An 18,665-nucleotide genomic window follows, 5' to 3' on the forward strand; every position below is an offset into this window, starting at 1 on the left:
TTTGCACTTGGTTAAGGAATCCCAATTGTAACCTTATAGTTTTTAACCCTTTTTTAAAATCAATTTAATTAAACTTAATAATTTCAATAAAAATATTGTAAAATTATAATTACTATATATTACTAATTATATTAATTAATTATCTATAAATGATACATATTTCAAATTATAGAACTAATTTTAAAATATTAATATAGTAACCAAATTTATTGGAAATTAAGAAGTAATTTTGTCAAATTATAAAACTTATGTAATGTATATACACAAGTTATTTCTATAATTGTAAATACATTTATAATTACATAATATTAGTACTATGTGATTAATTTTGAAACTAATGCTTAATTAATTTATAAAATAGATATTCATTAATAGAAAAATACTTTTAGAGTATTTTATTGTAAATTGTTAAGCGTGAATAAATTAATTATAAAAGGGAGGTTCAAAATTGACGGTCAACACCCATTATTATTATTAAAAACCAACAAGAATACGAAGAATACAAGTGACATCCTATGTCAACCAAGTTATCCACGAAACATTAAATTTAGGCAAAAACATATGCATATTGGGTTTTTAGTATATAATTAACAAAGAAACAAGAATCTTAAATAACATCCTAGGATGTGATACCTAAGAGGTAAAAGAGCACATAAATAAGACCGGAATACCATTTAGAGCCTATTAGTCTTATAAAAAATTCATGAAAGGATTCCTACAACATGACGGGGTATACATAACATATAGGTTAGAGCAAACACACTCGCCTGGTGGCTTACAAGTTCAAGAAGTTAATTCAAAGTGAAAACACCACAAAGATAGACACCCTAGAGTAGTCATGACTTAATTACAGGTAGCATAACAGACAGGGGTTCCTCGCTGGAAAGATTTGGCATGAAAATTCAATGTAAACATAATAATGATCCAATTGTGATTACAAATAGCAACCCATACTGGTAAGAATTCAACATGAAAATATAAGGCAAGACACAGTCATGACTCAATCCTAAGAAGATGTCCAAATTGAATTCCTAATGGATAGCTTCTAACATGAAAATCTATGATAGATCAACGATTCAGATATGTGTGTGTTTGTTTTGTGAGTGGTAAAGAAATGTGACGTGGCAAACACTGATTGGTGCGAATAGAGTTACTTAGATTGCCAAGTTGGAAGAGAAGGGTGGACTTGGGCTGGGTATTTTTCGATTGGGCTAAAATAATATAATAAATAGCCATTTTGTACTTGGTTAAGGAATCCCAATTGTAGCCTTCTAGTTTTTAACCCTTTTTTAAAATCAATTTAAATAAACTTAATAATTTCAATAAAAATATGGTAAAATTATAAGTACTATATATTACTAATTATATTAATTAATTTTCTATAAATGACACATATTTCAAATTATAGCACTAATTTTAAAATATTAATATAGTAACCAAATTTATTGGAAATTAAGAAGTAATTTTGTCAAATTATAAAACTTATGTAATGTATATACACAAGTTATTTCTATAATTGTAAATATATTTATAATTACATAATATTAGTACGATGTGATTAATTTTCAAACCAATGCTTAATTAATTTATAAAATAGATATTCATTAATAGAAAAATACTATTAGAGTATTTTATTGTAAATTGTTAAGCGTTAATAAATTAATTATAAAAGGGAGGTTCAAAATTGACAGTCAACACCCATTATTATTATTAAAAACCAACAAGAATACAAAGAATACAAGTGATATCCTATGCCAACCAAGTTATCCAAGAAACTTCAAATTTTGGCAAAAACATATGCATATTGGGTTCTTAGTATACAATTAACAAAGATACAAGAATCTTAAATAACATCCTGGGATGTGATACCTTAGAGGTAAAAGAGCACATAAATAAGACCGGACTACCATTTAGAGCCTATTAGTCTTATAAAAATCTCATGAAAGGGTTCCTACAACATGACGGGATATACATAACATATAGGTCAGAGCAAACACACTAACCTGGAGGCTTACAAGTTCAAGAAGTTAATTCAAAGTGAAAACACCACAAAGATAGACAGCCTAGAGTAGTCAGAACTTAATTACAGGTAGCATAACAGACAGGGGTTCCTCGCTGGAAAGATTTGGCATGAAAATTCAATGTAAACATGATCATGATCCAATTGTGATAACAAATAGCAACCCCTACTGGTAAGAATTCAACATGAAAATATAAGGCAAGACACAGTCATGACTCAATCCTAAGAAGATGTCCAAATTGAATTCCTAATGGATAGCTTCTAACATGAAAATCTAAGATAGATCAACGATTCAGATATGTGTGTGTTCGTTTTGTGAGTGGTAAAGAAATGTGACGTGGCAAACACTGATTGGTGCGAATAGAGTTACTTGGATTGCGAAGTTGGAAGAGAAGGGTGGACTTGGGCCGGGTATTTTCGGATTGGGCTGTACATTTGGTCTAAAATAATATAATAAATAGCCATTTTGTACTTGGTTAAGGAATCCCTATTGTAGCCTTCTAGTTTTTAACCCTTTTTTAAAATCAATTTGAATAAACATAATAATTTCAATAAAAATATGGTAAAATTATAATTATTATATATTATTAATTATATTAATTAATTATCTATAAATGACACATATTTCAAATTATAGCTCTAATTTTAAAATATTAATATAGTAACCAAATTTATTGGAAATTAAGAAGTAATTTTGTCAAATTATAAAACTTATGTAATGTATATACACAAGTTATTTCTATAATTGTAAATATATTTATAATTACATAATATTAGTACTATGTGATTAATTTTGAAACTAATGCTTAATTAATTTATAAAATAGATATTCATTAATAGAAAAATACTTTTAGAGTATTTTATTGTAAATTGTTAAGCGTGAATAAATTAATTATAAAAGGGAGATTCAAAATTGACGGTCAACACCCATTATTATTATTAAAAACCAACAAGAATACAAGTGACATCCTATGCCAACCAATTTATCCAAGAAAATTCAAATTTAGGCAAAAACATATGCATATTGGGTTCTTAGTATACAATTAACAAAGAAACAAGAATCTTAAATAACATCCTGGGATGTGATACATAAGAGGTAAAAGAGCACATAGATAAGACCGGAATACCATTTAGAGCCTATTAGTCTTATAAAAATCTCAAGAAAGGGTTGCTACAACATGACGGGAAATACATAACATATAGTTCAGAGCAAACACACTCACCTGGAGGCTTACAAGTTCAAGAAGTTAATTCAAAGTGAAAACACCACAAAGATAGACAACCTAGAGTAGTCAGGACTTAATTACAGGGAGCATAACAGACAGGGGTTCCTCGCTGGCAAGATTTGGCATGAAAATTCAATGTAAACATGATCATGATCCAATTGTGATAACAAATATCAACCCCTACTTGTAAGAATTCAACATGAAAATATAAGGCAAGACACAGTCATGACTCAATCCTAAGAAGATGTCCAAATTGAATTCCTAATGGATAGCTTCTAACATGAAAATCTAAGATAGATCAACGATTCAGATATGTGTGTGTTTGTTTTGTGAGTGCTAAAGAAATGTGATGTGGCAAACACTGATTGGTACGAATAGAGTTACTTGGATTGCCAAGTTGGAAGAGAAGGGTGGATTTGGGCCGGGTATTTTCGGATTGGGCTATACATTTGGTCTAAAATAATATAATAAATAGCAATTTTGTACTTGGTTAAGGAATCCCAATTGTAGCCTTCTAGTTTTTAACCCTTTTTTTAAATCAATTTGAATAAAATTAATAATTTCAATAAAAATATGGTAAAATTATAATTACTATATATTATTAATTATATTAATTAATTATCTATAAATGACACATATTTCAAATTATATCACTAATTTTAAAATATTAATATAGTAACCAAATTTATTGGAAATTAAGAAGTAATTTTGTCAAATTATAAAACTTATGTAATGTATATACACAAGTTATTTCTATAATTGTAAATACATTTATAATTACATAATATTAGTACTATGTGATTAATTTTGAAACTAATGCTTAATTAATTTATAAAATAGATATTCATTAATAGAAAAATACTTTTAGAGTATTTTATTGTAAATTGTTAAGCGTGAATAAATTAATTATAAAAGGGAGGTTCAAAATTGACAGTCAACACCCATTATTATTATTAAAAACCAACAAGAATACAAGTGACATCCTATGCCAACCAAGTTATCCAAGAAAATTCAAATTTAGGCAAAAACATATGCATATTGGGTTCTTAGTATACAATTAACATAGAAACAAGAATCTTAAATAACATCCTGGGATGTAATACCTAAGAGGTAAAAGAGCACATAAATAAGACCGGAATACCATTTAGAGCCTATTAGTCTTATTAAAAACTCATGAAAGGGTTCCTACAACACGATGGGGTATACATAACATATAGGTCAGAGCAAACACACTCACCTGGTGGCTTACAAGTTCAAGAAGTTAATTCAAAGTGAAAACACCACAAAGATAGACACCCTAGAGTAGTCATGACTTAATTACAGGGAGCATAACAGACAGGGGTTCCTCGCTGGAAAGATTTGGCATGAAAATTCAATGTAAACATGATCATGATCCAATTGTGATAACAAATAGCAACCCCTACTGGTAAGAATTCAACATGAAAATATAAGGCAAGACACAGGCATGACTCAATCCTAAGAAGATGTCCAAATTGAATTCCTAATGGATAGCTTTTAACATGAAAATCTAATATAGATCAACGATTCAGATATGTGTGTGTTTGTTTTGCGAGTGGTAAAGAAATATGATGTGGCAAACACTGATTGGTGCGAATAGAGTTACTTGGATTGCCAAGTTGGAAGAGAAGGGTGGACTTGGGCTGTGTATTTTCGGATTGGGCTGTACATTTGGGCTAAAATAATATAATAAATAGCCATTTTGTACTTGGTTAAGGAATCCCAATTGTAGCCTTCTAGTTTTTAACCCTTTGTTAAAATCAATTTAAATAAATTTAATAATTTCAATAAAAATATGGTAAAATTATAATTACTATATATTACTAATTATATTAATTGATTATCTATAAATTACACATATTTCAAATTATAGCACTAATTTTAAAATATTAATATAGTAACCAAATTTATTGGAAATTAAGAAGTAATTTTGTCAAATTATAAAACTTATGTAATGTATATACACAAATTACTTCTATAATTGTAAATACATTTATAATTACATAATATTAGTACTATGTGATTAATTTTGAAACTAATGCTTAATTAATTTTTAAAATAGATATTCATTAATAGAAAAATACTTTTAGAGTATTTTATTGTAAATTGTTAAGCGTGAATAAATTAATTATAAAAGGGAGGTTCAAAATTGACAGTCAACACCCATTATTATTATTAAAAACCAACAAGAATACAAGTGACATCCTATGCCAACCAAGTTATCCAAGAAAATTCAAATTTAGGCAAAAACATATGCATATTGGGTTCTTAGTATACAATTAACAAAGAAAAAAGAATCTTAAATAACATCCTAGGATGTGATACCTAAGAGGTAAAAGAGCACATAAATAAGACCGGAATACCATTTAGAGCCTATTAGTCTTATTAAAAAATCATGAAAGGGTTCCTACAACATGATGGGGTATACATAACATATAGGTCATAGCAAACACACTCACCTGGTGGCTTACAAGTTCAAGAAGTTAATTCAAAGTGAAAACACCACAAAGATAGACACCCTAGAGCAGTCAGGACTTGATTTTAGGGAGCATAACAGACAGGGGTTCCTCGCTGGAAAGATTTGGCATGAAAATTCAATGTAAACATGATCATGATCCAATTGTGATAACAAATAGCAACCCCTACTGGTAAGAATTCAACATGAAAATATAAGGCAAGACACAGTCATGACTCAACCTAAGAAGATGTCAAAATTGAATTCCTAATGGATAGCTTATAACATGAAAATCTAATATAGATCAACGATTCAGATATGTGTGTGTTTGTTTTGTGAGTGGTAAAGAAATATGATGTGGCAAACACTGATTGGTGCGAATAGAGTTACTTGGATTGCCAAGTTGGAAGAGAAGGGTGGACTAGGGATGTGTATTTTCGGATTGTGTTGTACATTTGGGCTAAAATAATATAATAAATAGCCATTTTGTACTTGGTTAAGGAATCCCAATTGTAGCCTTCTAGTTTTTAACCCTTTGTTAAAATCAATTTAAATAAACTTAATAATTTCAATAAAAATATGGTAAAATTATAATTACTATATATTACTAATTATATTAATTAATTATCTATAAATGACACATATTTCAAATTATAGCACTAATTTTAAAATATTAATATAGTAACCAAATTTATTGGAAATTAAGAAGTAATTTTGTCAAATTATAAAACTTATGTAATGTATATACACAAGTTATTTCTATAATTGTAAATACATTTATAATTACATAATATTAGTACTATGTGATTAATTTTGAAACTAATGCTTAATTAATTTATAAAATAGATATTCGTTAATAGAAAAATACTTTTAGAGTATTTTATTGTAAATTGTTAAGCGTAAATAAATTAATTATAAAAGGAAGGTTCAAAATTGACAGTCAACACCCATTATTATTATTAAAAACCAACAAGAATACAAAGAATACAAGTGACATCCTATGCCAACCAAGTTATCCAGAAAACTTCAAATTTAGGCAAAAACATATGCATATTGGGTTCTTAGTATACAATTAACAAAGAAACAAGAATCTTAAATAACATCCTGGGATGTGATACCTAAGAGGTAAAAGAGCACATAAATAAGACCGGAATACCATTTAGAGCCCTATTAGTCTTATAAAATCTCATGAAAGGGTTCCTACAACATGACGGGGTACACATAACATATATGTCAGAGCAAACACACTCACCTGGTGGCTTACAAGTTCAAGAAGTTAATTCAAAGTGAAAACACCACAAAGATAGACACCCTAGAGTAGTCAAGACTTAATTACAGGGAGCATAACAGACAGGGGTTCCTCGCTGGAAAGATTTGGCATGAAAATTCAATGTAAACATGATCATGATCCAATTGTGATAACAAATAGCAACCCCTACTGGTAAGAATTCAACATGAAAATATAAGGCAAGACACAGTCATGACTCAATCCTAAGAAGATGTCCAAATTGAATTCCTAATGGATAGCTTCTAACATGAAAATCTAAGATAGATCAACGATTCAGATATGTGTGTGTTTGTTTTGTGAGTGGTAAAGAAATGTGACGTGGCAAACACTGATTGGTGCGAATAGAGTTACTTGGATTGCCAAGTTGGAAGAGAAGGGAGGACTAGGGCTGGGTATTTTCGGATTGGGATGTACATTTGGGCTAAAATAATATAATAAATAGCCATTTTGTACTTGGTTAAGGAATCCCAATTGTAGCCTTCTAGTTTTTAACCCTTTTTTAAAATCAATTTGAATAAACTTAATAATTTTAATAAAAATATGATAAAATTATAATTACTATATATTATTAATTATATTAATTAATTATCTATAAATGACACATATTTCAAATTATAGCACTAATTTTAAAATATTAATATAGTAACCAAATTTATTGGAAATTAAGAAGTAATTTTGTCAAATTATAAAACTTATGTAATGTATATAAACAAGTTATTTCTATAATTGTAAATACATTTATAATTACATAATATTAGTACTATGTGATTAATTTTGAAACTAATGCTTAATTAATTTATAAAATAGATATTCATTAACAGAAAAATACTTTTAGAGTATTTTATTGTAAATTATTAAGCGTGAATAAATTATTTATAAAAGGGAGGTTCAAAATTGACAGTCAACACCCATTATTATTATTAAAAACCAACAAGAATACAAAGAATACAAGTGACATCCTATGCCAACCAAGTTATCCAAGAAACTTCAAATTTAGGCAAAAACATATGCATATTGGGTTCTTAGTATACAATTAACAAAGAAACAAGAATCTTAAATAACATCGTGGGATGTGATACCTAAGAGGTAAAAGAGCACATAAATAAGACCGGAATACCATTTAGAGCCTATTAGTCTTATAAAAATCTCATGAAAGGGTTCCTACAACATGACGGGGTATACATAACATATAGGTCAGAGCAAATACACTCACCTGGTGGCTTACAAGTTCAAGAAGTTAATTCAAAGTGAAAACACCACAAAGATAGACATCCTAGAGTAGTCATGACTTAATTACAGGGAGCATAACAGACAGGGGTTCCTCGCTGGAAAGATTTGGCATGAAAATTCAATGTAAACATGATCATGATCCAATTGTGATAACAAATAGCAACCCCTACTGGTAAGAATTCAACATGAAAATATAAGGCAAGACACAGTCATGACTCAATCCTAAGAAGATGTCCAAATTGAATTCCTAATGGATAGCTTCTAACATGAAAATCTAAGATAGATCAACGATTCAGATATGTGTGTGTTTGTTTTGTGAGTGGTAAAGAAATGTGACGTGGCAAACACTGATTGGTGCGAATAGAGTTACTTGGATTGCCAAGTTGGAAGAGAAGGGAGGACTAGGGCTGGGTATTTTCGGATTGGGATGTACATTTGGGCTAAAATAATATAATAAATAGCCATTTTGTACTTCGTTAAGGAATCCCAATTGTAGCCTTCTAGTTTTTAACCCTTTTTTAAAATCAATTTGAATAAACTTAATAATTTTCAATAAAAATATGGTAAAATTATAATTACTATATATTATTAATTATATTAATTAATTATCTATAAATGACACATATTTCAAATTATAGCACTAATTTTAAAATATTAATATAGTAACCAAATTTATTGGAAATTAAGAAGTAATTTTGTCAAATTATAAAACTTATGTAATGTATATAAACAAGTTATTTCTATAATTACATAATATTAGTACTATGTGATTAATTTTGAAACTAATGCTTAATTAATTTATAAAATAGATATTCATTAATAGAAAAATACTTTTAGAGTATTTTATTGTAAATTATTAAGCGTGAATAAATTATTTATAAAAGGGAGGTTCAAAATTGACAGTCAACACCCATTATTATTATTAAAAACCAACAAGAATACAAAGAATACAAGTGACATCCTATGCCAACCAAGTTATCCAAGAAACTTCAAATTTAGGCAAAAACATATGCATATTGGGTTCTTAGTATATAATTAACAAAGAAACAAGAATCTTAAATAACATCCTGGGATGTGATACCTAAGAGGTAAAAGAGCACATAAATAAGACCGAAATACCATTTAGAGCCCTATTAGTCTTATAAAATCTCATGAAAGGGTTCCTACAACATGACGGGGTACACATAACATATATGTCAGAACAAACACACTCACCTGGTGGCTTACAAGTTCAAGAAGTTAATTCAAAGTGAAAACACCACAAAGATAGACACCCTAGAGTAGTCAGGACTTAATTATAGGGAGCATAACAGACAGGGGTTCCTCGCTGGACAGATTTGGCATAAAAATACAATGTAAACATGATCATGATCCAATTGTGATAACAAATAGCAACCCCTACTCGTAAGAATTCAACATGAAAATATAAGGCAAGACACAGTCATGACTCAATCCTAAGAAGATGTCCAAATTGAATTCCTAATGGATAGCTTCTAACATGAAAATCTAATATAGATCAACGATTCAGATATGTGTGTGTTTGTTTTGTGAGTGGTAAAGAAATATGATGTGGCAAACACTGATTGGTGCGAATAGAGTTACTTGGATTGCCAAGTTGGAAGAGAAGGATGGACTTGGGCTGTGTATTTTCGGATTGGGCTAAAATAATATAATAAATAGCCATTTTGTACTTGGTTAAGGAATCCCAATTGTAGCCTTCTAGTTTTTAACCCTTTGTTAAAATCAATTTAAATAAACTTAATAATTTCAATAAAAATATGGTAAAATTATAATTACTATATATTACTAATTATATTAATTAATTATCTATAAATGACACATATTTCAAATTATAGCACTAATTTTAAAATATTAATATAGTAACCAAATTTATTGGAAATTAAGAAGTAATTTTGTCAAATTATAAAACTTATGTAATGTATATACACAAGTTATTTCTATAATTGTAAATACATTTATAATAACATAATATTAGTACTATGTGATTAATTTTGAAACTAATGCTTAATTAATTTATAAAATAGATATTCATTAATAGAAAAATACTTTTAGAGTATTTTATTGTAAATTGTTAAGCGTGAATAAATTAATTATAAAAGGGAGGTTCAAAATTGACAGTCAACACCCATTATTATTATTAAAAACCAACAAGAATACAAAGAATACAAGTGACATCCTATGCCAACCAAGTTATCCAGGAAACTTCAAATTTAGGCAAAAACATATGCATATTGGGTTCTTAGTATACAATTAACAAAGAAACAAGAATCTTAAATAACATCCTGGGATGTGATACCTAAGAGGTAAAAGAGCACATAAATAAGACCGGAATACCATTTAGAGCCTATTAGTCTTATAAAAATCTCATGAAAGGGTTCCTACAACATGACGGGGTATACATAACATATAGGTCAGAGCAAACACACTCACCTGGTGGCTTACAAGTTCAAGACGTTAATTCAAAGTGAAAACACCACAAAGATAGACACCCTAGAGTAGTCAGGACTTAATTATATGGAGCATAACAGACAGGGGTTCCTCGCTGGAAAGATTTGTCATGAAAATACAATGTAAATATGATCATGATCCAATTGTGATAACAAATAGCAACCCCTACTCGTAAGAATTCAACATGAAAATATAAGGCAAGACACAGTCATGACTCAATCCTAAGAAGATGTCCAAATTGAATTCCTAATGGATAGCTTCTAACATGAAAATCTAATATAGATCAACGATTCAGATATGTGTGTGTTTGTTTTGTGAGTGGTAAAGAAATATGATGTGGAAAACACTGATTGGTGCGAATAGAGTTACTTGGATTGCCAAGTTGGAAGAGAAGGGTGGACTAGGGCTGTGCATTTTCGGATTGGGCTGTACATTTGGGCTAAAATAATATAATAAATAGCCATTTTGTACTTGGTTAAGGAATCCCAATTGTAGCCTTATAGTTTTTAACCCTTTGTTAAAATCAGTTTAAATAAACTTAATAATTTCAATAAAAATATGGTAAAATTATAATTACTATATATTACTAATTATATTAATTAATTATCTATAAATGACACATATTTCAAATTATAGCACTAATATTACAATATTAATATAGTAACCAAATTTATTGGAAATTAAGAAGTAATTTTGTCAAATTATAAAACTTATGTAATGTATATACACAAGTTATTTCTATAATTGTAAATACATTTATAATTACATAATATTTGTACTATGTGATTAATTTTGAACCTAATGCTTAATTAATTTATAAAATAGATATTCATTAATAGAAAAATACTTTTAGAGTATTTTATTGTAAATTGTTAAGCGTGAATAAATTATTTATAAAAGGGAGGTTCAAAATTGACAATCAACACCCATTATTTTTATTAAAAACCAACAAGAATACAAAGAATACAAGTGACATCCTATGCCAACCAAGTTATCTAGGAAACTTCAAATTTAGGCAAAAACATATGCATATTGGGTTCTTAGTATACAATTAACAAAGAAACAAGAATCTTAAATAACATCCTAGGATGTGATACCTAAGAGGTAAAAGAGCACATAAATAAGACCGGAAACCATTTAGAGCCTATTAGTCTTATAAAATCTCATGAAAGGGTTCCTACAACATGAAGGGGTACACATAACATATAGGTTAGAGCAAACACACTCACCTGGTGGCTTGAAAGTTCAAGAAGTTAATTCAAAGTGAAAACACCACAAAGATAGACACCCTAGAGTAGTCAGGACTTAATTATAGGGAGCATAACAGACAGGGGTTCCTCGCTGGAAAGATTTGGCATGAAAATTCAATGTAAACATGATCATGATCCAATTGTGATAACAAATAGCAACCCTTACTGGTAAGAATTCAACATGAAAATATAAGGCAAGACATAGTCATGACTCAATCCTAAGAAGATGTCCAAATTGAATTCCTAATGGATAGCTTCTAACATGAAAATCTAATATAGATCAACAATTCAGATATGTGTGTGTTTGTTTTGTGAGTGGTAAAGAAATATGATGTGGCAAACACTGATTGGTGCGAATAGAGTTACTTGGATTGCCAAGTGGAAGAGAAGGGTTGAGCTTGGGCAGGGTATTTTCGGATTGGGTTGTACATTTGGTCTAAAATAATATAATAAATAGCCATTTTGTACTTGGTTAAGGAATCCCAATTGTAGCCTTCTAGTTTTTAACCCTTTTTTAAAATCAATTTAAATAAACTTAATAATTTCAAAAAAAATATGGTAAAACTATAATTACTATATATTACTAATTATATTAATTAATTATCTATAAATGATACATATTTCAAATTATAGCACTAATTTTAAAATATTAATATAGTAACCAAATTTATTGGAAATTAAGAAGTAATTTTGTCAAATTATAAAACTTATGTAATGTATATACACAAGTTATTTCTATAATTGTAAATACATTTATAATTACATAATATTAGTACTATGTGATTAATTTTGAAACTAATGCTTAATTAATTTATAAAATAGATATTCATTAATAAAAAAATACTTTTAGTGTATTTTATTGTAAATTGTTAAGCGTGAATAAATTAATTATAAAAGGGAGGTTCAAAATTGACAGTCAACACCCATTATTATTATTAAAAACCAACAAGAATACAAGTGACATCCTATGCCAACCAAGTTATCCAAGAAACTTCAAATTTAGGCAAAAACATATGCATATTGGGTTCTTAGTATATAATTAACAAAGAAACAAGAATCTTAAATAACATCCTGGGATGTGATACCTAAGAGGTAAAAGAGCACATAAATAAGACCGAAATACCATTTAGAGCCCTATTAGTCTTATAAAATCTCATGAAAGGGTTCCTACAACATGACGGGGTACACATAACATATATGTCAGAACAAACACACTCACCTGGTGGCTTACAAGTTCAAGAAGTTAATTCAAAGTGAAAACACCACAAAGATAGACACCCTAGAGTAGTCAGGACTTAATTATAGGGAGCATAACAGACAGGGGTTCCTCGCTGGAAAGATTTGGCATGAAAATACAATGTAAACATGATCATGATCCAATTGTGATAACAAATAGCAACCCCTACTCGTAAGAATTCAACATGAAAATATAAGGCAAGACACAGTCATGACTCAATCCTAAGAAGATGTCCAAATTGAATTCCTAATGGATAGCTTCTAACATGAAAATCTAATATAGATCAACGATTCAGATATGTGTGTGTTTGTTTTGTGAGTGGTAAAGAAATATGATGTGGCAAACACTGATTGGTGCGAATAGAGTTACTTGGATTGCCAAGTTGGAAGAGAAGGATGGACTTGGGCTGTGTATTTTCGGATTGGGCTAAAATAATATAATAAATAGCCATTTTGTACTTGGTTAAGGAATCCCAATTGTAGCCTTCTAGTTTTTAACCCTTTGTTAAAATCAATTTAAATAAACTTAATAATTTCAATAAAAATATGGTAAAATTATAATTACTATATATTACTAATTATATTAATTAATTATCTATAAATGACACATATTTCAAATTAAAGCACTAATTTTAAAATATTAATATAGTAACCAAATTTATTGGAAATTAAGAAGTAATTTTGTAAAATTATAAAACTTATGTAATGTATATACACAAGTTGTTTCTATAATTGTAAATACATTTATAATTACATAATATTAGTATTATGTGATTAATTTTGAATCTAATGCTTAATTAATTTATAAAATAGATATTCATTAATAGAAAAATACTTTTAGAGTCTTTTATTGTAAATTATTAAGCGTGAATAAATTAATTATAAAAGGGAGGTTCAAAATTGATAGTCAACACCCATTATTATTATTAAAAACCAACAAGAATACAAGTGACATCCTATGCCAACCTAGTTATCCAGGAAACTTCAAATTTTGGCAAAAACATATGCATATTGGGTTCTTAGTATACAATTAACAAAGAAACAAGAATCTTAAATAATATCCTGGGATGTGATACCTAAGAGGTAAAAAAGCACATAAATAAGATCGGAATACCATTTAGAGCCTATTAGTCTTATAAAAATCTCATGAAAGGTTTCCTAGAACATGACGGGGTATACATAACATATAGGTCAGAGCAAACACACTCACCTGGTAGTTTACAAGTTCAAGACGTTAATTCAAAGTGAAAACACCACAAAGATAGACACCCTAGAGTAGTCAGGACTTAATTACAGGGAGCATAACAGACAGGGGTTCCTCGCTGGAAAGATTTGGCATGAAAATTCAATGTAAACATGATCATGATCCAATTGTGATAACAAATAGCAACCCCTACTGGTAAGAATTCAACATGAAAATATAAGGCAAGACACAGTCATGACTCAATCCTAAGAAGCTGTCCAAATTGAATTCCTAATGGATAGCTTCTAACATGAAAATATAAGATAGATCAACGATTCAGATATGTGTGTGTTTGTTTTGTGAGTGGTAAAGAAATGTGATGTGGCAAACACTGATTGGTGCGAATAGAGTTACTTGGATTGCCAAGTTGGAAGAGAAGGGTGGACTTGGGTTGGGTATTTTCGGATTGGGCTGTATATTTGGGCTAAAATAATATAATAAATAGCCATTTTGTACTTGGTTTAGGAATCCCAATTGTAGCCTTCTAGTTTTTAACCCTTTTTTAAAATCAATTTAAATAAACTTAATAATTTCAAAAAATATATGGTAAAACTATAATTACTATATATTACTAATTATATTAATTAATTATCTATAAATGATACATATTTCAAATTATAGCACTAATTTTAAAATATTAATATAGTAACCAAATTTATTGGAAATTAAGAAGTAATTTTGAATAATTATAAAACTTATGTAATGTATATACACAAGTTATTTCTATAATTGTAAATACATTTATAATTACATAATATTAGTACTATGTGATTAATTTTGAAACTAATGCTTAATTAATTTATAAAATAGATATTCATTAATAGAAAAATACTTTTAGAGTATTTTATTGTAAATTATTAAGCGTGAATAAATTAATTATAAAAGGGAGGTTCAAAATTGATAGTCAACACCCATTATTATTATTATTAAAAACCAACAAGAATACAAGTGACATCCTATGCCAACCAAGTTATCCAAGAAACTTCAAATTTAGGCAAAAACATATGCATATTGGGTTCTTAGTATACAATTAACAAAGAAACAAGAATCTTAAATAACATCCTGGGATGTGATACCTAAGAGGTAAAAGAGCACATAAATAAGACCGGAATACCATTTAGAGCCCTATTAGTCTTATAAAATCTCATGAAAGGGTTCCTACAACATGACGGGGTACACATAACATATATGTTAGAGCAAACACACTCACCTGGTGGCTTACAAGTTCAAGAAGTTAATTCAAAGTGAAAACACCACAAAGATAGACACCCTAGAGTAGTCAGGACTTAATTACAGGGAGCATAACAGACAGGGGTTCCTCGCTGGAAAGATTTGGCATGAAAATTCAATGTAAACATGATCATGATCCAATTGTGATAACAAATAGCAACCCCTACTGGTAAGAATTCAACATGAAAATATAAGGCAAGACACAGTCATGACTCAATCCTAAGAAGCTGTCCAAATTGAATTCTTAATGGATAGCTTTTAACATGAAAATATAAGATAGATCAACGATTCAGATATGTGTGTGTTTGTTTTGTGAGTGGTAAAGAAATGTGATGTGGCAAACACTGATTGGTGCGAATAGAGTTACTTGGATTGCCAAGTTGGAAGAGAAGGGTGGACTTGGGTTGGGTATTTTCGGATTGGGCTGTACATTTGGGCTAAAATAATATAATAAATAGCCATTTTGTACTTGGTTTAGGAATCCCAATTGTAGACTTCTAGTTTTTAACCCTTTTTTAAAATCAATTTAAATAAACTTAATAATTTCAAAAAAAATATGGTAAAACTATAATTACTATATATTACTAATTATATTAATTAATTATCTATAAATGATACATATTTCAAATTATAGCACTAATTTTAAAATATTAATATAGTAACCAAATTTATTGGAAATTAAGAAGTAATTTTGTCAAATTATAAAACTTATGTAATGTATATACACAAGTTATTTCTATAATTGTAAATACATTTATAATTACATAATATTAGTACTATGTGATTAATTTTGAAACTAATGCTTAATTAATTTATAAAATAGATATTCATTAATAGAAAAATACTTTTAGAGTATTTTATTGTAAATTATTAAGCGTGAATAAATTAATTATAAAAGGGTGGTTCAAAATTGACAGTCAACACCCATTATTATTATTATTAAAAACCAACAAGAATACAAGTGACATCCTATGCCAACCAAGTTATCCAGGAAACTTCAAATTTAAGCAAAAACATATGCATATTGGGTTCTTAGTATACAATTAACAAAGAAACAAAAATCTTAAATAACATCGTGGGATGTGATACCTAAGAGGTAAAAGAGCACATAAATAAGACCGGAATACCATTTAGAGCCTATTAGTCTTATAAAAATCTCATGAAAGGGTTCCTAGAACATGACGGGGTATACATAACATATAGGTCAGAGCAAACACACTCACCTGGTGGCTTACAAGTTCAAGACGTTAATTCAAAGTGAAAACACCACAAAGATAGGCACCCTAGAGTAGTCAGGACTTAATTATAGGGAGCATAACAGACAGGGGTTCCTCGCTGGAAAGATTTGTCATGAAAATACAATGTAAACATGATCAGGATCCAATTGTGATAACAAATAGCAACCCCTACTCGTAAGAATTCAACATGAAAATATAAAGCAAGACACAGTCATGACTCTATCCTAAGAAGATGTCCAAATTGAATTCCTAATGGATAGCTTCTAACATGAAAATCAAATATAGATCAACGATTCAGATATTTGTGTGTTTGTTTTGTGAGTGGTAAAGAAATATGATGTGGAAAACACTGATTGATGCGAATAGAGTTACTTAGATTGCCAAGTTGGAAAAGAAGGATGGACTTGGGCTGTGTATTTTCGGATTGGGCTGTACATTTGGGCTAAAATAATATAATAAATAGCCATTTTGTACTTGGTTAAGGAATCCCAATTGTAGCCTTCTAGTTTTTAACCCTTTGTTAAAATCAATTTAAATAAACTTAATAATTTCAATAAAAATATGGTAAAATTATAATTACTATATATTACTAATTATATTAATTAATTATCTATAAATGACACATATTTCAAATTAAAGCACTAATTTTAAAATATTAATATAGTAACCAAATTTATTGGAAATTAAGAAGTAATTTTGTAAAATTATAAAACTTATGTAATGTATATACACAAGTTGTTTCTATAATTGTAAATACATTTATAATTACATAATATTAGTACTATGTGATTAATTTTGAAACTAATGCTTAATTAATTTAGAAAATAGATATTCATTAATAAAAAAATACTTTTAGAGTATTTTATTGTAAATTATTAAGCGTGAATAAATTAATTATAAAAGGGAGGTTCAAAATTGATAGTCACCACCCATTATTATTATTAAAAACCAACAAGAATACAAGTGACATCCTATGCCAACCTAGTTATCCAGGAAACTTCAAATTTAAGCAAAAACATATGCATATTGGGTTCTTAGTATACAATTAACAAAGAAACAAGAATCTTAAATAACATCCTGGGATGTGATACCTAAGAGGTAAAAAAGCACATAAATAAGACCGGAATACCATTTAGAGCCTATTAGTCTTATAAAAATCTCATGAAAGGTTTCCTAGAACATGACGGGGTATACATAACATATAGGTTAGAGCAAACACACTCACCTGGTGGCTTACAAGTTCAAGACGTTAATTCAAAGTGAAAATACCACAAAGATAGACACCCTAGAGTAGTCAGGACTTAATTACAGGGAGCATAACAGACAGGGGTTCCTCGCTGGAAAGATTTGGCATGAAAATTCAATGTAAACATGATCATGATCCAATTGTGATAACAAATAGCAACCCCTACTGGTAAGAATTCAACATGAAAATATAAGGCAAGACACAGTCATGACTCAATCCTAAGAAGCTGTCCAAATTGAATTCCTAATGGATAGCTTCTAAAATGAAAATATAAGATAGATCAACGATTCAGATATGTGTGTGTTTGTTTTGTGAGTGGTAAAGAAATGTGATGTGGCAAACACTGATTGGTGCGAATAGAATTACTTGGATTGCCAAGTTGGAAGAGAAGGGTGGACTTGGGTTGGGTATTTTCGGATTGGGCTGTATATTTGGGCTAAAATAATATAATAAATAGCCATTTTGTACTTGGTTTAGGAATCCCAATTGTAGCCTTCTAGTTTTTAACCCTTTTTT

This window comes from Nicotiana tomentosiformis, chromosome 1, assembly GCF_000390325.3.
Source record: "Nicotiana tomentosiformis chromosome 1, ASM39032v3, whole genome shotgun sequence".
NCBI classification, from domain to species: domain Eukaryota; kingdom Viridiplantae; phylum Streptophyta; class Magnoliopsida; order Solanales; family Solanaceae; genus Nicotiana; species Nicotiana tomentosiformis.